Source organism: Bemisia tabaci, chromosome 10, assembly GCF_918797505.1.
Source record: "Bemisia tabaci chromosome 10, PGI_BMITA_v3".
Classification (NCBI taxonomy): Eukaryota; Metazoa; Arthropoda; class Insecta; order Hemiptera; family Aleyrodidae; genus Bemisia; species Bemisia tabaci.
The window spans coordinates 27589913-27611523 of NC_092802.1; the positions used below are offsets into that span (position 1 = coordinate 27589913).

The window sequence follows — 21611 nt, forward strand, 5'->3', positions numbered from 1 at the left end:
TAAAAGAGAATAGACAAATTTTGAAGAAAACTTGATTTCGAAAATTTGACACTCACTGCTCTCTTCGCTATCACGGCAGCATACATTGGACCTCTGGAGGAATAATTTCATTTTCTGCTGTTGTGTTTTTTTTGTGCACTTGCCGCTTTCTCATATGTCTCGTTTTTATGAAATTAAGATGAATTTTGCTGTTTTAGCTATTTCAGTGATTTTATCTAAAAGAGAATAGAAAGATTTTGAAGGAAACTCGATTTCAAAACTTTGACACTCACTACTTTCTTCGCTATCACGGCAGCATATATTGGCCCTCTGGAGGAATAATGTCACTTACTGCTGTTTTGTCATTTTTTGTGCACTTGCAGCTTCTCGTTTATCACGTTCTTATAAAATAAGATGAATTTTGCTGTTTTAGCTATTTCAGTGATTTCATCTAAAAGAGAATAGAAAAATATTGAAGGAAACTCGATTTCAAAAATTTGACACTCACTGCTCTCTTCGCTATCACGGCAGCATTGCGCACTTATGGCTATCTAATATGTCTCGTTTTATGAATTAGAGAATTTGCTGTTTAGCTATTCAGTGATTTACTTACTACTTGAAGCACTGGTCTCACTGGTTCTCTGGAGGCTCAATGTCACTTACTGATGTTTTGCCTGAAACTACACGCATTTTTTGCGCACTTATGGCTTCCTCATACGTCTCGTTTTTATGAAATTAAGATGAATTTCGCTGTTTCAGCTACTTCAGTGATTTCATCGAGAAGCGAGGGAATAGACAAATTTTGAAGAAAACTAGATTCAAAATTTGACACTTACTGCTCTCTTCGCTATGGCGGGAGCGAGATCCGCCACGGAAACTTGGCAGCCTCCGCGGTGGGCCCGATCGGAAAATGTGCCCGAAAAAGCGAGGCGGGAACATTGTTTTGACGTGTCCCCGTCTTTCCGCGTTTACCGTTTTGTTTTGGTGCGTTTTTTTTCGGTCTTTTTTTACCCGCGGGAGACGGGGCCCGCTCGTCCGGCGGAAAGCAGGGGAAACTCCGGGACCGCCAGTAGTTGGCAGCCCTTGCTCGAGCACGAAAGTTAGCGCGTTTCTCGCTCCAGTGGACCGCTCCTCCGTTCCGTGTATCCCGTGTATCCCGTTCCTAGCTCCTGGACGCAGTTCGGGACTTAACCTCTCGCTGATTCCACGCCGAGCTCCAATCCAGGTAACCGATCACGAGGCTCATTTTCTCTACCCTACCCCGATGACCTTAGTCCCTCGAGCGTAGGAAGGTCAAACGCAGGATTTAATCGATGTTCGAATCCGTGGCACGTGGCGTTTGTTCCATTCCAAGTAGCATTTTTCAACGGAAAAACCGCGATATTTTGAAATTAAGTTGCGACTTTTTGGCGATAAAATCGCTAGGATTTTAAGGCGATTACTCCCGATCTTGTCGCAATTTTATTGCTTTGAAATCGCGTTTGATAAAATCGGAATTTAATCACATAAATCATCAATGAACTCGCGGATTTACGTGATGAAATTGCAATTTTTCGCCTTTTTATCTGATACTACTGCAATAAATCGACTTCTCTTATAATCGAGACAGATTCAAGCGTTGGAAGGTTAAAACGCAGGATTTGATCGATGTAGTTCATCCGTAGTGGGGCGTTTTCTAGAGTTTTTCCACGGAAAAACCACGATATTTTGAAATCAAGTTGCGATTTTTCTACAGTTTTTTGGTGATGAAATCGCTAGGATCTTCTACATCAGAGTGATTATCCTCGATCTTGTCGCAATTTTACTCGTATTTCGATGAAATTGCGTTTAATAAAATCGGAATTTTATCTCAGTTTATCACGATTTTATTCCCGTTCCATTTCCAACCGAGGTAACCAATCACGTGGCCCATTTTCTCACCCCATCCCGATGACCTTAATGTGTCGAGCGTTAGAAGGTCAAATGCAGGATTTGATCGATGTTTTCAATCCGTGGTGCGGCGTTTTCTGCATTTCAAGAAGCGTTTCTCAACGGAAAATTGCGATATTTTGAGATGAAGTTGCGATTTCTTTACAATTTTTTGGTGGTAGAATCGGCTGGATCTTCGACATCTGAGCGATTGTCCTCGATCTTGTTGCAATTTTATTTCTATAGAATCGCTTTCGATGAGGTCGGAATTTCATGTCAATTTATCACGATTTTTTGTTTAATACTGTCGCGATAAATCGATGCAGATAAAATCGCGATTTGATTGCAGATTTATGTGATGAAATCGCAATTATTTATCCGATAATATCTAATAACCCAGAAAGTAACCACCAAATCAATAAATTTTAACTTAATGTTGACTTTTTTAAAATTTTGCCAAGAGCAGAGATGCCTCCTGATCAGAAACAGCGCACTTTCAGAAAATGACAAAAATGATTCTGCTGTTTTGAAAAGAATTTCTATTATGATAGCTATGAAGTACTCTAGTGATAAGGGAGAACTTTTTTCCGATTTATGTCGACCAAAAACGAGCGGCACTCCTCATCATTTTTGGCAGGACAATCACAGAGCGTTGACTGGGAAAATAGAGCTAGCATAAATCTCGGGAGGAAAGTTTTCGACATAATTTACGGCGAGGGAAGATTTTTGTAGACAGCATAAGACACAAACTCCTCAATAATAGGTAACCATAGCCGGGCGGAGTATAGTTTATGGCCTACTTGGAGAATTGAAGGCGAAATGACGATGTCCGTAGCCTCCATACATCGTCGGTGTCAATTTCTTTTTTTCTAAGTTTCAGTTTGAAAACGCCACTGAATCTATTCAGCATTATATTCTACAGGAGGTCAAATATGATTTATTTGATATTCTTGGTCCCTCCCAATAATCTAAAACGATATGGTTTACCTGCGGAAACACAGAGTTTAATTATCGCGACCCTCTTAGTTTACCCTCACGTTTAATTTTCTTTGAAGAGAAATGAAATACTTTTTAAGTTGTTCGGACACAAAAAACTGAGTTCTAACATTCCATGTTTTACATAGATAATAGTTCGAGGTCTGTTTATTTTTCAAAATATCACTCGAATTCTCCGAAAATTTTATGTAAATAGCCCCTCGCTAGCATGCCCCTTTTCCACAACCCATCTGGTAAGACATTTTTATAGTTGAATCGTTTATTTTTCAAATTAGGTATACTAAGTTTTATCAGAATTTTAGAATACGCGTTCTCAGAGTTTAAAACTTAATAAGCAATTGGATTGCATTTTGCAAAGAAGAACCTAGAGCATCCCAATCTCACCAAGATTGTCTAACATTTTTTACCTTGAAGATATACACTGATCACCGGATCAAATTTTATCTTTACTCTCAATTAACGATAAATCCCTTTGCAAATTGTGACACCAAATTTTGTAAGACAGACACGCCCGGATAGTGAAAGAACGTCGTATGAGCTCTTGGATGTTGCCGAAAATTTTGTCGATGGACACGAACTTTCCTAGAAACCTTTGAATATTTTCCTTTATATTTTTTCGAAGAATTTTATTCGCAGTTTGATCTCAAGTAACTGAGAAATTTAAGGATAAATATGCATAACTTTCCTAAAAAAAAGTAAACATTTTATCACGAAAAATTTGACAACATTCGATTGTGCTTACGAAGTTTCACCTCAGCGTATAGTGTTGTATCGCGCTGGAAACTTGAGATGCGAATTAAACTTTAAAAAGACTTACATTAAACTAAATAATGTGGGTGTTCTGATTTAAATGTTTTAAAAGTCTTAGATTGTCTGAATAACTTCACTATTATACTTTTATAAAATTAAGCTATCAAGTGATTACATCCCGCGACACATTAATATCAACATAGTTAAGGAGTAGTTTTGTTTAACGATTAAGAAGAAAATATCTTTACTTATTATGGATGAATTCTGTCTAACTAGAGAACAGACTAGCATTTGCCTCAGCCAGGCTGCAAAGTGAATGTTTCTGTTCAAAGTTCGATATTTTATTCACTCCTTCATTCTAAAAGTCACGTGGGACAACTCTGTCATTTTTGGATGCGACTACAGTTTTAATTGGACGTATTTCTGTCAAACGGAACTATGTGCATTAAGACATGAGCCCTGAGACTCGTAAGAAAATATACGTAACAGGGCTTACGTCATAATGCACAAAGTTCCATTTGGCAGAAATACGTCCAATTTCAACCTTGAAGATGATAATAAATACATGAATCTAAATGCCCCCATGGCCACCTCCAATGGTGAAAGGTTGACCTTTGAATCGAAAATAAATCGGCTGATTATAAATAAATGTCCCGACTCTATCCCTCCTTATAAACTGATTACTATCAAATTCCATTCGTTTGTATTTTGATCCTATAAAAGCGCTGTGCTTACACTACTTATTCGGTGGATTTTATTTTTAAAAGGGCGGGCTTTGAAGAAATGTATTGACTAAAGTTGTCCCATAGGAGTTAGTTTTTTTGTTTTGATTTAAAATTGGACGTAACCTCGGGCTAGAAATCGTCGTTTTGATTTGATCCATCCCTAACTGCTTCTCGATGACGCTCTTAAGTGACGAATCGGATATTTGGACGTATTTGTGCTAAAAAGAACTATGTTCTACGAAAATCCTATGCACATAGTTCCTTTTAGCACAAATAGGTCCATTTTAGAATAAGGAGTTGTTGATTTCAATCGAGGCTAAGGCTAAATTCCAGGTTTAAAGTTTTTATAAAACTGCAGTATGATGAATACAATTTAAAAGAGACAACACTGTTTCTAGCAATATTGTTTCCTACGGTCCGACACCCCCCCCCCCCATTTCCAGAAAATGCACTCGGGAAGGGCGGGATTTTCAATTTTTCGCACGTTTTTTTACAAAGGTTTTTTCCCCTCGTCTAGGATTTGTCACGTAACGCCGGGCTTTATACCCTCCCTTGCCGGTTACGCATCGTAGTCACCTCATGTAAACACTCTTCTCCTTCTTCTTCCATTAACGACGAGGGCATAGCCCTGTTTGTCAGGCCATCCAGTATAGATCACAATAAACTATGTAAATATTAAAAATATCCAAATCACTAAAAATGAAGGACTCGTCAAATCTGAAAAGCATAAAATCTTCAATCATGCTCAGGAGAAGAGAGCCAGCTTTGTGCCCATCTCTTAGGCGGTCGTCCAGGTAATCTTTTCCCTAAGGGTTGTCCGGTCATACAAATCGCTAGTCTCTCTTAATCCATTCGGCCAACGTTCTCCGACCACATCCTTCTCCTCATGGTCCAGTTGCTTACATCTTGCACCCCAAGAGCATCCCTGATGGACTCGCTGGTCTGCCAATCAGTCATCAGGAGGTATTTCACACTTAAAAATATGTATTTTAGGTAATTCTGTCATACTTACATCCTCATATAATGGAGATGTAGCATGTGTGAGGAATTTGTGATTTGACTGATGGTACCTATGTAAAAGTTTGCGAGAAACACGATGGAGCCACTGGTTTTCTCTGAAATCAACTCCCAAGCTCAAAAAAGCTCTCAAGTTGAGGCCAAAATGGAGGGGATATCCCACGCTACCCTGAGAGTCTTTCTCTACATCAAGACAAACTCTCCTTGCAAAGATAGGGAGAAAATGCATTGACAGGGCTGCCACTTTATTTGAGGACTCTAAAACTGAAAACACAGCAACCCTGCTAATGTATTTGCTTCCTATCTTCGCATGAAGAGTTTGTCTTGATGTAGAGGAGGACTCTCAGGATAACGTGGGATATCCCCTCCATTTTGACCTCAACTTGAGAGCTTTTTTTGAGCTTGGGAGTTGATTTCAGAGAAAACCAGAGGCACCATCGTGTTTCTCGCGAACTTTTACAGAAGAATCATCAGTCAAATCGCAAATTCCTCACACATGCAACATCTCCATTGTCCGTTTTAGAAACCGAGCATATTCTCAAGTTCAAGTCACTCTGTAGTTTCCTCTGAAATACGAAATGAGGGGCTTGAGTATTGAGAGGCTAGGTAATCTTGATGGCTAGGGCTTCTGTATGGGGCTAGGTATTATGATAATGTGAAAATCCGACGAAATGGGGATCGGACGATCGGGTCCCTTTGGAATTCGTGTGCGCGGCGGAGCATTCCCGGGCTAAGCCGTGCCGCGCTTCGGGGCATTCCTGCGCGCGCAAAAAGGAGACAAAAAATGTGCCATTAGGGAAGAGTCATTTAAAAATAAACGGCGCTGCAGAGAGGACCGCTTGCGCATGCTTGACGCCGGCTACGAGGCCCGGCAGTTATTTGGACCGCGCGCCGCCGCACAGTGGAGCGAGTTAATAGGAGAGCTCGGATCAAATTTTCAAATTTTAAGCGCTTATAACTCCGTTTATACAAAAATTTGAGGTTTCAAAAGTGATTCCATTGGTTTCCTCGTGAAATTTCCTTCTAGAAACACCCCTAAATATTTAAAATGTGACGAATTAAACAGGAAAATTTGTAGTATTAGTCAAAAATTTCATGTCCGTCCTCTCTGATTGATCCGATCCACTGAGCGCCGGAGCGGGATCTTTGTTTGGTCGAATACCCCCCGAATAAAGTTGCCAGATCGCCGAATAATAAAGAATTAACAGGTGTCTGAAATCTTGTGAATTGCATGTTCAAGGAGAGACTATACTGAGTTACCCGAGCATGAGAATATGCCTCATTTCTAAAATGGATGCTTATTTGAGCATACATGTCCGAATTACCTAAAATACACGTGTTTAAATGTGAAATACCTCCTGATGACGTCACAAGGTGGTATATTTTCCCATTCTGCAATATGTTTTTCTACAATTCCCTATGTCGGAAAAAAATAATGCGCTTGCCGCGGGTCTGGGATCTTTGTTCGGTCGAATACCCCCGAATAAAGTTGTTAGATCGCCCAATAATGGAGAATTCGCAGGTATCTGAAAGTCTGTGAATTTCAGGGGCTTGGAGGACAAGGCGCATAAGTGCAATTTTTTAAAAAAATTGAGATATTAATGATTTCAAATAAAACTAGTCATAAAGCATTTTCTGTGAAAAGTCTGCTCCAAAACTCCCATTTTTAAGCATCAAAAAGTTAGTTTGAACTTTCATTCCGTCATGAGGATCCATGTAATTTCGAACCTTCAAACATGTCTTTCTCGAAATGGCAAAAACTCGGTTATTATCTCTGCGTACCTCGGTTTGCGGCGTTGTAGACTTCCTGTCATACTTTACTTTCTACATGGAAAACTATTGAAAGTCATTTATCGAACATTTGAGTGAATCCTCGTAAAAAATACACGGTGAAAACTTCAAGCCATGGTGCTGGTTCGGTCTCCTTTTAAAGAATAAAATAGGAGCGGAGATTTCGAAACATCTCAACCAAATCGGCAATCATATCGTTCTCCAAAGGACTGAAGGTCCAACAATAGGTTATAAAACATCCTGATATGAAATTTTGTGAGTGCATCCTTCATAACTGGCCAAGGGTTTTAAAAGATCAATCATTGTTACTAATGTTGTATCTCAGACTTTTCGATCTTCACCCTCTGATTCAGAGGCGCAAAATTTAATAGCAATACTTTTGAGTTTTGCCGGCCTTAATAAGTTTTAACATAGATTAACACGCATGTTCTCCTTTGGAGACAATCCAGAAGGCATCTTTCACCACACGACCAGGTTACGCCTCAGCGAATAGATTTGGGAACATAATATCAATAACAAGGCGTGGAAGCAACTATTCGTGCTCTGGGGATGTCCGAAGTGCATAATCGGAAAATTGAAGGCGCACTAGATTTCCGAACGCTCGCAGTGATCGACGCGACGCTTCGTTAGGGTTTCATTTCGATTCTTTAACCAGATGAGCAGGAGGGAGAGGGGGTACTCCATCAAAAACTAGTGTTACATGATCAAGTCGAGCCTCCAAAATGCTGGCCAAGGCCAGACACTTTTTCTTTAAGTACCAGCGGCCTGCAGGTATTTGATAGAGTGATTATTAGCTGGCTAATCAGAGTTCCCTAATCCCATCAAATACCCGAGGGTGTTGCGGTTTGAAGAAAAAGTGCCTGAACTTGAAGATTTGATGGCTCCATTAGATCGAGTGATACTATAGCTAAAGGGTTTTGAGGGACTCCCCAGTTTCCAAGAGGAGTTCGAGAGGGCTGCCCTATCTCCCAAGGCAAAGTAGACACAGGGTAAACAAGACGATGCTATTGATTGAAACAGGTGGTTGCCATAGACAAAGGGGGTAAATTTGGGCCAAATGATGGACTAACTATAGGGTCCCTCATGGGATGCCATTGGTAAGTCTATTATTTTTCTCCTATGTCCATTGAAACTACTACTATCATCGGGCCGATTATTGAAATTGATAGACTAAGCTATAGACAAAAAAGACAAAAGGGATATGGAGGGATCCTATCGGTGGAAGCGGGTGGCTGCAATGGAGAAAGGAGGTAGGTAACCCACGAGAGACCATCAATCCTCCTTCTCCCCTAGTCTAGCACCTGTTTCAACCAATAGGATCGCTCCATACTCCCTACGACTTCTCTGTCCATCGCTTTGTCTATCAATATCGATAATTAGCCCGCATATTTGCTTCGTTTTCTCTTTTCCTTCTCACAGGAAAAAAAAATACATTGGATCTAGAGTCCAGACTCTTGAAAACATCGACAAGAAAAAATACTCTTGATTCAATCGAATTTTTGCTTGATTCTAAACGAAATCCGCTGAAATTAAGAGGCTTGGTTCTTGATTTAAGCTAGATTCTGATTGAATCAAGAGTACTTTTTTTTGTCGATGTTTTTAAGAGTCTGGACTCTAGATCCAATGTGTATTTTCCAGTGTTGGTTTGTCGCTTTGTCTATCAATTTCTATAATCAGCCTGCTGATGTCATAAAATCGAGACCGAACTTCGTTGCCACCTACGTTTAGAAGCATGATGTAATCCCGTAAGTCCCTCGTGGAGAACAGTTGCGAGGTGTGAATGATCGATTATCGATCGATATTTCCTCATTTGAAGCTGTGGTAAAGAATCGATTATTCAGGTGCTCGTTGCGAACACCCTGATTATCGATCCTTTTCCATAGGTTTCAATAGCGGATCAATCGATATATCGCAAAGCACGCCACGACACTGGTAGAGTCCCTTTATACTGAGAGTCAAGACAATACCCCTCATGGAGTCACGAACGGGAATAAAGATTACAGAAATTGAACGTTTTTTGTAATCTTCGATCGGCCCATTCTCAAATTCCTCTCTCCGTTCCCTCTCTCATTCCGCTTGTTCCTTGCCGAACCCGTAATTCCCTGGTCCATTCCAGACTATAATCTTTGCAATCGGTGAAAATGTAATCTTTGTTCCCGTTTGTGACACTGTGAAGGCCTAAAATACGGGAGCCAATCAGAAATGGATTCACATTGTCTTGACTCTCAGTATAAAGGGACTCTAGACACTGGTGGAGAATCCCCACGATGACGTCACTATTCGAAGAGTCTCCATGGAGGAGGGCGATCGTGGAGAGCCGCGGTTTGTTGATGGAGATGCCAAGCGCCTTGCTGACCAGGTTTTAAAGGTTAAGCAAATGAAGTTATCTAACCTTTCGGCTCGAGCGAGCGGAGCGGGGTATAGGCAGCCATATTTTCGTGTCATTTTTGAAGTTTGAGCAGGAAATTTTGGCCGCGGCTCAACAATTCGCTAGCTGCGGAAATATTAAACGCGCTCCCAGCGGCCGAGCTTGAGCGTCGCCCGATCCCATGCTGCCGAATTTGGCCACAATAATCCACAATAATCGTATCTTTTGATAGGTGGATCGTCGGAGAGTGACATCTCGTTGTCTCCAGGACGAAGGAACGTAACTCCATTTCATAGTTGCCAAATTGACTAGTACAATTAATTTTTTTTTATAAAACTGTACCTGCGCAATTTTTATCCAAAAATTGTCGGATTTTTGCAAGAGGTGAGAGGAAACATCCACTGGAAAAAACACATTGGATCTAGAGTCCAGACTCTTAAAAACATCGACAAGAAAAAATACTCTTGATTCAATCGGATTTTAGCTTAAATCAAGAACCAAGGCCTCTTAATTTGGGCGGATTTCCTTTTGATTTAAGCTTAATTGTAAATCTGATTGAATCAAGAGTGATTGTTCCTGTCAATGTTTTCAAGAGTATGAACTCTAGATCCAATGTGTTTTTTTTCCAGTATCAGTAAACTTTTCAGTTGGGAATTCCCAAGATTCTTCTCGTTAATATGCAATTTGCGAGGGGAAATTTGGCAACATTGAAATGGAGTTATGTTCTTTCGTGAGGGAAACGATGATTTGTCTGGTTGTATACAGTTTGATCACGCTGAACCCATGTGTGATCGTCCATGAAAAAAGGGATCTAGCCTGTAAAAACTCAAATTGAATCATAAAATGGACGTTTTGTAAATTAGGTATACGGGGTCGATATGAAGGTTATGAAGGCCCGAAGGTTTGAGTCTCTAAACCGACGCTCAAGATGCCTCGGTGTGAATGCATCTGCCACATCCATAGTTGCCACTTATAAGCAACAAGATCTTAGATAATAAATGCAGAATTGCATATCGACGGTGTAAGGCGGCAATCACATAACTCGGTTTGCGACGTCGCAGACTTCCTGTTATAATTTATTTTTTAAACGGAAAACTACTCAACGGCAATTCTCTAAAACTGCGGTGATTTTTCTTCTCTGTGTGAAGAAAATTCTGCAAAAACTTCAAGGAATGACGTCTATTTGTTCTTCTTTAAAAAAATAACATAGAGGCGGAGATTTTCAGACACCGCAAACGAGTTATGTGATTGCCGACTTGCATCGTCGATATGTCGTCGGAGGTCTCAAAGTATAAGCGCTATAAATTTAAATGCTGTGTGAATGTCACTGATTCTCAGAACAGTTTTCCCTCAAATGTTTTGCAAACCACATGGATCGCATTTTGGAAAAAGGAACCAAGAGCATTCCAATGTAGCCCAAATTCTGCAACTTCATTTTCCATGTAAACATAAACTGATCATCTGAACAAATTTTATCTTCACTCCCAATAAACTATGAATTCAAGACGAAAATAAATTACAATCGTAAATTTAATTTTCTGCCCGATTTCGGTAATTTTTTTGTAAAGAGTGTAATTTGCTCAGCCCTGGTAACATTGGAATGCTTCTGGTTCTTTTCCTCAAAATACTTTCAGATTTGTTGGTGTGGACGGTCTGAAGTTGCTTTAACATCAACTAACACCTATGAGGTCCTTACTATTAATCCTAGAGGTAGTTTCCACCAAACGACAAGGTTCTGCCTCGGCTGATAGACTCGGGAACACAAAAGCAAAGCCGGAGAGCAACTATTCGTGCTCTGGGGATATCAGGAATGCATAATCGCAAAATTGAAGGCGCACAGAATTTCCAAATGCTCGCACCAGTGACGCGTGCGCTGTCATCCAAAATTGATGAGAGCGTTTCGTTTGGATGATACTGATATTTTTTTTGCTTCATGAGAAAGATAAGAGCTGAGCAATTGGTTTAGCAATCTTACTCTAATTTACAAAAACCTCTCCCAAAAAGTGTTGCTTTCGAAATTCATACAGGCGAATTTCACTGGGTTTTTTTGCTCAAAAAGTAGTTCATCAACTATTCTGCCGTGCTAAGTAAAAATGCCGGTCGAGCATTCGAATTTTGCCACATTTTCTCTGGAAAAAGATTCATACCGCAATCAGACTCTGAACATGGGGGCTGAATGTGGCTTGAATGTGGAAGTCATCGGCCTGATACCTGAATTTTGCGCGTCTCGCGCATAATCCTCTGAAAAATCGGGAGAGGAATATTCACAAATTTTCTTGAAAACTCTTGGTTTGTCGAGGGAAATTTGGCAACGTCTGAAGGCTCGTACGACATTTCTCCTTAGCACGGCAGTACTATCAGGCGAAAAATAGATAGTATGTTGGAGTTTTTTGTCAACGTGCGTTAAAAATTCAGCATAAAGCTGAAAATCCCAACACAGTGGGAAAAAGCTCATTCGAGCACAGTTTCCCTCACAGAGATATGCTTTTTGGTGCAAAACTCCAACATACTGTCTTGCGACCCGTGCGTCCACCGCAATCAGTTTGCGAAAAATAGAGTTGACCTCCGAATTCAAGTTTTGCCTCACTCTATTATATCGCTTGCATCGATAGTGCGAGGTCTCTGAAATAAATTGTCTCTAGGATTGACATTCTGTAAAAGCTCTGAAAACTCGGAGATTTTTTATTGGTGAAATATGACAGCGTTGATGTCCCGTTGGCCGTCGTGATGCGCCCACTAACACGCCATGCACTACGGTAGACAGGAAAATCCGGGCGTCTCGTCGGTCTGTAAGCTCGTGTATTCCACCCACTGCTGTAGACGTCCCTGAAGAAAGACAATATCTCGCGCTGTCAGAATTGAAAGAGGAAATGCATCCATAGATCGTCGAGCTTGTCGCTAGAATGGACCACTAGATAAGGTACGAATTTCAGCATTCTGATACATGTTTCTTAACCAAAATTTTACGTAAAACATGATGCACACAACGAAAATTACCGAAATTAACTCCTTACGAAGATATTTAATGATTCTTAATGCGTGAATTCAAACCGCCCGCTCACGAAAACTCAATGCTCTACGTGATTCACATCGCGCGCTAAACGTTATCATGACAGTCTCTGCGATATAAAAATCTGGCAACCTCAATCTTGACGGTTTAGCTCAGCTATAGCAAATTTCTTGTGGTTTTAACAACATATAATGGGAAATGAACATTGCTCGATTGAGAAGCTTGCTGAAACCGTTGTAGTGGGCGATTTGACTCACGTAGAGCTTTGAGTTTCTTGTGAGCGGGCAGTTCAAATTCCTCGTAACCAATGTGAAATAAAAACGTTGAAATCTTCGTTAGGAGTTAGTTTCAGTAATATTTGTTGCGCTAATCGTGTTCTACGTGAAATTCTGGTGAAGAAACATGTATCAGATTGCTTAAATTCGTACCTTGTCTAGTAGTCCATTGAAGGGCTTCGAGGACAAGTCACTTTAGTGCAGTTTTTTGAAAAATTGAGGTATTAATAATTTCAAGTAAAACTAGGGTACCTTTATATGTATGAAAAACTCGCAAATTTGGAAGTCAGGTTTTTGGACGTAGCTAAAAGGACATATGCTACACGCAAACCCTATGCATATAGTTCCTTTTACCATAAATAGTCCAATTAGCGTTACAGCATTTCGTGTTGCCTCATTCTCCCTCGTGTTTAATTTTCTAAATAGGAAGCTGAAAGACAAAACACCTAGAAACTGCATGCGCTATAAACAATATGTGTATGTATGAGCCGCTTTTACGGCGCGCTTGGGCGCTCTGCGACGCCTATTCTCCACAGGAATCTGTCATGGTAGAGATCCTCCGGAAGCTGGCATCTCTCCATCTCTTCACGGATGCCCTCTACCCACCGTTTGGCTGGACGCCCTCTCCGTCGCCTACCTGGGGGGACCCACTCCAACACCTTCTTCGGCAACCTGGTATCAGCCATTCTCTGCACATGCCCATACCATACCAACTGCTTGGTCATGATATCGTGCACAATCGTCCCCTCAACGCCCATTATCTCTCGGACACGTTCATTCCTGACACGTTCTCTCTCGAGATTCCAGCCGATCGTCGCCAGAAATCCATCTCGGTCGCCTTGAGCATTTCTTTGGTCCGCTTCTTCAACTGCCACACTTCACTGCCATAGGTGATAATAGGCTTGACAACCGAGTTATAAATTCTCTTCTTGTTGTCTTTGGAAATCCTTTGGTCCCAAAGGATCCCATTAAGCATGGCGATGGCTTTCCTTCCTAGAAGATTACGGTCCCGAATGGCCTGATCCAGCTTCCCATCCGAAGTCAGCTATAAACAATATACTCACAGAATTCTAAGTTAGAATATTTCCTAGGTCTCAGGCAACGACCGACGTAGCTACGATGGTTCTGCTTTATGTCATCCACATGAAACACAATCGGCAACTTGCGATGAGAGCGCAAGCGCACACGTGTCTGTCACTGGTGGGAGCCGAGAACGTTTAGAACTCCAGTGCGCCTTCAATTTTTCGGTTATGCACTGCGGACATCCTCAGAGTGCGAATAGTTGCTTCCTGGTTATGCTATTGACATTGCGTAATGCGTCTATTTGCTGAGGCGGAGCCTGCAGCCGGATTGTTGAAGTGACGTAAATTAGTCAATTTTTAAGTACATCGTCCCTCAAGTATTGATCTTAAGATTTATGAACGGGAGGCCTGGTAGTTCATCGAGACCCTTCTTCGAAATTCAGCTATTTTTTGTCCATTTGAGGCATTACCGCTGGTTACCATGTTATTTCAGAAATGATTGTTGTCAAATGGAAGAAAAAACAAATAATTCCACCTTTGGAAGGGGCGGAAATGACAGGCCATCACCGTCCGGCCAACGTATCACAAGCGCCATGCGACGTTTCAAAATTCCCGTCGCCATTTCATTTTTTACAGAGAAATTGTTGGTTAAATCTGTTTGAAAACACTGAATTTTATTGGCAGCACAAAGAAAATTCAGTAAAATTTTCGGACAGCTTCGTTGAACAATTTCTCTGTAAAAAAATAAAATGGCGCTCAGTGGATCGAGTCAATAGGAAAGGTCGGACAGAATTTGGAAACTTCAAAAGCTTATAACTCCGTTCATAGAAAACAGTAGTTCCATTGGTTTCCCTCGTGAAATTTTCTTCTATAAGCACCCCTCGAACTTTGAAATGCACTGGAAAGAAAATAACATATTGGATCTAGAGTCCAGACTCCTAAAAACATCGATAAGAAAAAATAATCTTGATTCAATCAGATTTAAGCTTAAATTAAGAACCACTCCTCTTAATTTGAGCGGATTTCCTATTGATTTAAGCTTAAATCTGATTGAATCAAGAGTATTTTTTCTTGTCAATGTTTTCAAGAGTCTGGACTCTAGATCCAATGTGTTTTTTTTTTCCAGTGTGACGAAATAAACTTCGAAATTTGCATTTTTAGTCAAAAATTTCATGTTCGACCTCTTTAATGACTCGATCCAGTATGTGGCGGTGGAAATTTTGAAACGCCGCATGGCGCTTGTGATATTTGGGCAGGAAGGTGACGAGGTAACCTCTCCAGCCTAATTTTCGCCCGGATGGCGTGGGTGGCCCCCTCTCGATATCCGATAATCCCCGAACGCGGGAATTTCACGGGCACCGGATTTTCGCGGAGACACAATAGCTGTCATTTGCAACTTAAATTTAGACGTGAGACGCCGTGAGAAATTGAGTGCTTGCCCGCCACTTCGTAGCTGCAAGTGACCTACTTTCTCGCTCGTTTCGGGCTAGTTTTTTCGAGCCTCCCCCCTCCCCCCCGGTCATTACCCATAACCTCCCCTCACCCCGCCGCCATTGGTTTTTTGTTCTCTTTGTCCCGTATTAGTGTTTCTTCCTCGTCGCTTGCGGCGATTCCACGCTCTTCTCTGTTTTGTCCTCCTCTTCGTCTTTCTCACTTTTCCTCTCCTCTCTCCTTCCCTTCCTCTCCTTCTTGGAGATATAAACGGCCGAAATTACTGCGTCGTAGGTCAGACTAGCGGGTCCGTGGGATGGTTGGCTGCCATTTTTGACGAGTCGTGTGAGACCGTCGATTTGGCTAAACACCTATAATTCAATCCCTTCGCCCTTTGTTGCCAAAGTTTGGCGATAATTTTGCGTTTAACATGGTTCATCGGCAAAATTCCGAGATGTAATTGGATCCTGTCCAACTCCAGCATAGGCGTACCTAGGTCACTTTGCTAGGGGGGTTTGGCCCCCTACCGTTGGGGGCCTCCTCCGGAAATTTTTGAAATTGTAACCCTGTTTGGACGCATTTGAAGCTTCCATGACGCAGCTTTTTCATTAATTTCTGCCGAAAAATTACGTTCATTTTTTCAAATACTCTCAGACCATTGCATTGAATGGTCCCGGAAAATGTTTGAAATTTTAACTCTATTTGGACCCATTTTGAGGCCTCCATAATAAAAATGTTAGAAAAAACTGAGCGAATGAACACAGTGTTTCTAATTTAGACTCTACATTGAGAGATAATCATCCTCGACGAAGGTCTTTTCCCACCATCCTGAATTTCTGGGAGGATGCTATTTTCAATTCAAGCCCCCCCCCCCCCCCCCCTTCGTACGCCGCTGAACTCCAGTCGAACAAGGGAGACACCGAGATCGTATGTATGTATAAAGTCGCTTTTATAGCGCTCTTTGGCGCTCTGCGACCCCTAGCCGCCAAAGTCCCCTATCCTCCCAAAGCCCTTCAGGGAGTTGACAAACCCTCATTTCTTCTAAAATCCCCTGTCGCCACCCTTTCACTGGGCGTCCCCTTCGTCTCCTTCCAGGAGGAACCCAATCAAGCAACTTCTTTGGCAGCCTTTCGTCCGTCATTCTATTGACATGACCATACCAGACAAGCTGTCTGGTCATGACGTCGAATATGATGTCATTTTCGACTCCCATGATCTGACGCACTCTTTCATTGCGGACCCGATCTCTCCTAGAAATTCCAGCAGACCTCCTCCAGAAATCCATCTCCGAGATCGTGATTTTGGAATTTTGAAATCATTTTCCGGTAACGCAACACTTTCACTTCAGAAAATTGTTCAGACTACGCGAAATTTTTCGAGAAAACCAAAAGAGCCACTTTTAAACTTTTACGTTTAGCATTAACGAAATACATTAACTTATAAAGTTTCCTCATCTTTTCCGACTATCCCCTCTAATGGGTCAGTTGCACAAATGACAGAATCGTGTTTCGTGTGAGTAGGGTTACCGTGTTTTCTATTTTAGCGTGCCTAAATAAAGTGGCAGCCCTGTCAATGTATTCGCCCCCTATCTTTGCATCAAGAGTTTGTCTTGATGTAGAGGTGGACTCTCAGGATAGCGTGGGATATCCCCTCCATTACGCCCTCAACTTTGAGAGCTTTTTTTGAGCGTGGGAGTTGACTTCAGGGAAAACCAACAGCACAAGCGTGTTTCTCACGAACTTTTACTTAAGAATCGATAGTCAAATCGCAAATTCCTCACACATGCAACATCTCCATCCATAGGGCTTCACGTTTTCCGAAAAGTTGGATGAATTCCTGCGACGATCTGGCGCGTGAGTGCTCGAAAGTGAGAATTAATCCGGCGAGGTGCTCAATGGGGCAAAGAAATCGGAGCAGACGCAACTCGAGTCGCGAGCCCTGACCCTTCCAAAATCCGAGAATAAAGAGGCAACGAGCATTAATTATTCGGGGAGCATGACTTCATCGTCGCCGTAATCCGCAATAAACCGAAGTACGGGCTTCATTGGGTCCGGAGCAATTAAAAAATCATATCGCGTGGGTCGCTTTTGTTTTGTTTTTCGCCCGGACCAGTTACTTTGTGGATTACTTCATTTTCGCGGTCATTATGAAGAGTAAAGAGGCAACCCCCCCCTCCCCCTTCCTCGAGAGGTTCATGACTCCCTGAGATAGCAGAGCAGTTTCGTCATGGAAAATGGACCAATAAATAGGGTAAGAATCGACAACTCCAATCAGGGTAAACTAACAATGGAGAATTTGCAGGAGTCTTAAATTTTGTGAATTTCATCTTTAAAATGATACTGCTAGGACAACTGAGTACGAGGATGTCCTTCGTTTCTAAATTGAATAATGGAGAATTTGCAGGTGTCCGAAATTTGATAAAACCGTGTCAAAGTGGATGCCACCAAGTGAGCTGAACATGAGGATACCCTTGGTTCATAAATCGAACCATTATTGGAGGAAATACGACAAAATAACCTTATCTGCTAAAATACATGTGTTTAAATGGAAAACGCCGCCAGATGACATCACTAGGCGGTGCATTTCCTCACCTTTAAATCTATTTTTATACATAAATTCAATACATAATACATAAAATACAATACATTCTGCATAAATACATGTTTTATTCGGGAAAATTTGGCAACTCTCGAATGTTCATACGGCGTTAATCCTTAGCACGGCAGCACATACAGATTCGTGCGATCTAATTTCAGTCCAAACTTGATGGACGCGTCATCAAACGAGATGTCAAAATTCTGATTTGTGAAAATGATAAGTGGAAAGAGTAAGTCAGTCAAGAAGTTGGATGCAACCGCGATATTTGATGAGCTGCCCTACTTTCGATCAAGTTTCTTGAATTTGTAACAATTGTTTGAGCTATAATTGTCAAGTACTCTGTCGCTTTGAGCGAGGTCACAGCGATGAAACGGAAATGGGAACCATGGGGTGCACTAGGCGTCATTCTCATAGACTCATGTTAAAATTGCAGCGGACGACGTAATTTCTTTCCGATTTTATTCTGACGAAATTTAACGGTACCCAACAAGAACTAAGATTTCCTTCAGACACTCCTGCTCCTTTGAAAAATTCGACTCATCTGAGAATGACGGAACATTTTCTGTAATTAATCCGGAAACAACTGAAGGGTATCATGATTTCAGGTCCTACTCATTTCGAGGTGACTACGTCTAATGCTATAATATTGTGAAAATTTTGAACGGCTAAGCTCATATCATATGTACATATCATAGGTATCAACATATCATATCATATGTACATATCAATAATACGTGGGTAGCCTGCAATATACATAAAGAACACAACACAGAGATTTCTTGATACATAACGAGTTCTAAAAGGAGGATAATAGCGGACCTACTTCGAAAATTGAAGACGAAATACAAATGAACGTTATAAAATCTCCACATCCCATTCATTTCAATAATGCCGCTTTAAAATTCATTCAAAACACCACCGTTTCCCAGGAGAAAAGGTAAATTCTAGGTGCACCTTTGGCAAGATTGATTTCCCTCCATTCAACCTCATAGAAATGTATCGATCCTCGGAGAGGCCAGGTGTTCCGACGAGAATCGATTATTCAACACAGGTTTAAATGGAAAAAATCCGGTGTTGCCAACTTGCTGGATCCGCCTCTGACGAGAGCAGTGTCGCGGGTGACCAGCGCGGCATTCAGATCGCGGATAGTAAAATACCCCGCTCCTCTGACATGAGGGCGTATCTCGATATTCACATGAGCCTTGGACAGCACAGAGTTAAATGGAATACAGGGCTCATGAGGGAGATCAAGATACGATCCTACGTCAGAGGAATGACGAATAGTGCCGAGCGCCGCTCTGGGAACCGGGGGGTGCGAGGGGGCTAATAATAGACTCCGCTGTGGGGTAAAACATTCCGCCGTTCTAGCCGCTGTTGCCATTTCAATGAAAAGGCATCCTTAACGAAGAATGAATGGAGTTCTTGGTGGGATAATGAACTCCTTTATTGCGGGCTGATTATTCGAATCGATAAACGAATCGATCGACAGAGACAGAGAGATCTTGGCCTCTCGGCGACAGGCAGAAATTTTACTTTTGGGGATACAACACTTCCGTATGGACAGTTATAATGTAGCAACAGTCATCACCCTTTTTCCGGCTGTTGACCTTACCTATACCTGGCGAATAATGGATGAGCTTCGTGTGGCATAATCCATAGGGTACAGGACAGGTCTGGATACACGATCAAATTCCGAACCAACTCTGATCAAAGTAGACCACTTGATGACTGATGGTCACCATGCAACAGTCCTCTTTGATTAAAATTGGACGGGCCGTCAAATTTTGATAAGAATGGAGTTCCACCATTCATCCTTTCCTGCCATAAGAAACATTTCTGCCAAGTTTTCATTTTAATACTAAGCAAATTAATTATTTTAAGACTGATGACTCCCGACACTTTGATGGTAATTGGTTCTAGAATTTGATCGTGGATCGAGATCTCAAAATTGAGTCGTAATATAGGTACTGGAGCGCAGATGAAGTCGATCCATGAACGGGCAATCCCAAACTCCTCGTTCGCCGGAAAGTGTGAACCAAACGACGATTTTTAATACGGCGGCCTGTGGGAGAGTTAATTATTCGAGAATATATTCGGTATTTATTAACTTATAAATCGCTAATTATTTTCGTTACTTTTCCTACGTTAGGGTGATTTTGATCAACTGTGCTAGGCAACTATACTAGGTAAACTGCTTGTTGTGATCGTTTCTTTGCTACTAAACAATGGAGACTTTACGGGGATCTAAGTCCGGGCAACGAATGAATACTACTCAAGATATAGGCGCCTTCAAATGAAAGGACGCAACACAACACAACTTCGGAGTTAAAATAGTTGCTGCATCTACTTCGAACTTTTTGAACGGAGGATGAGAAGAACTGGTGTGATACAAAGTGTGCGAGGGGAATTTTTAAGAAATTAGATGAATTGGTTCTCAATTGATGACCTCAGATATGGTCCTCTCCTCACGGAAAAAAATTAAGTTGCTGATTCAACAATTCAATTGCTGAAAACAGTGAGTGCAATGTTTCAATGTAGATTTTACGACAAAAAAATGCTACTTTAACCACCTCCGTGGTTAAATTAGTTTACAATGTGGTTAGAGTAGCATTTGTTTTGTTGTAAAATCTACGTTGAAACATTGCACTCGCTGTTTTTAGCAATTGAATTGTTGAATCAGCAATTTATTTTTTCCGCGCTCATAATAAAACCGAGTTTATGGCCTTGACATTAGTAATCTTGAAATAGCAGTAACAGCCTACTTTCTAATAGCACAAGCATCGTGGGTTTGTTGATTTATGGTGGTGGTTGTTGTACGCTCTATTTACCTAAGGCTCAAAGCTAGTTACATTTTTCTGGCAAACAGGAACCTCAATCTAATAGCATCACTGCCGTGCTAAGTAAAAACGCTTTATGAACCTCCAGGCATTGCCAAATTTCCTTTGATAAAATACGAACTTCCTGGTAAACTTGTGAATATTTTCTTTCCAATTAATCAGATGCTTTTGCTCGCGATTTCACTTAAAGTTCCTGAAAATTTTAAAGAAAAATATCCATGACTTTCCTCAAAAATGAACATTTAATCGAAGGATATTTGGCAACTCTCGAATGTTCAAACGGCGTTTTTCCTTAGCACGGTAGAACACTCCTCCTTGCGGATTGGCAAAATTGCTTTTCTTAATTTAAATAAATCATAAAATAAAGTGAGAAACCACATAGGCACCTCCGTTTGCGATGTTGCAGACTTCTGCAAAATACTTCTGCACTTTACTTCGTCTTTGGAAAACTAGTCAACATACTTTTTTGAAAACTTTCTTGATTTTTCCCCTCTGTCGGCAGATTCTGTAATATACCCTCGTTGTTATACAGGGTGTCCCAAAAGTCCGCACCCCCCTTGTTAACTTTTGAACGGTTAGAGATAGAAAAACGAAACTTTGGGAATGTTTCCATCTATAAGGGGACCAGGACCATCTTCTAGGGGAGTCAAATTTTTTGTCTCTCCCTCAGGTGGAGCGGAGGCCCAACTTTTTTTTCAAATGGTAACCCCTATCTTGTGATAAATCATTGGAAAGAACACTAAGACACAAAAGAACATAAAAACTAAAAATTTTAGCGCAACCCGCAGATGAATATCTTAATTTTCGACCGAGTTAGGACAGGTCAAAGATCAAATTTGACCTATTTTCAAAAAATCATGGGCCTTTCGCCCCCCTGAGGAAGATAAAAAACATTTGACTCCCC

At 41.2% G+C, this 21611-nt stretch overlaps 1 protein-coding gene across 1 annotated transcript in view; it reads left to right on the forward strand.

Annotated features, from left to right (window-relative positions):
* The first annotated feature begins 1004 nt into the window (after window positions 1-1004).
* Window positions 1005-21611, forward strand: part of LOC109044580 (uncharacterized) — a 42603-nt gene continuing 21996 nt past the window's right edge. The window contains exon 1 of the mRNA XM_019062389.2: window positions 1005-1204. The gene's annotated coding sequence lies outside the window, so the exon portion shown is untranslated. The remainder of the gene's footprint in view (window positions 1205-21611) is intronic.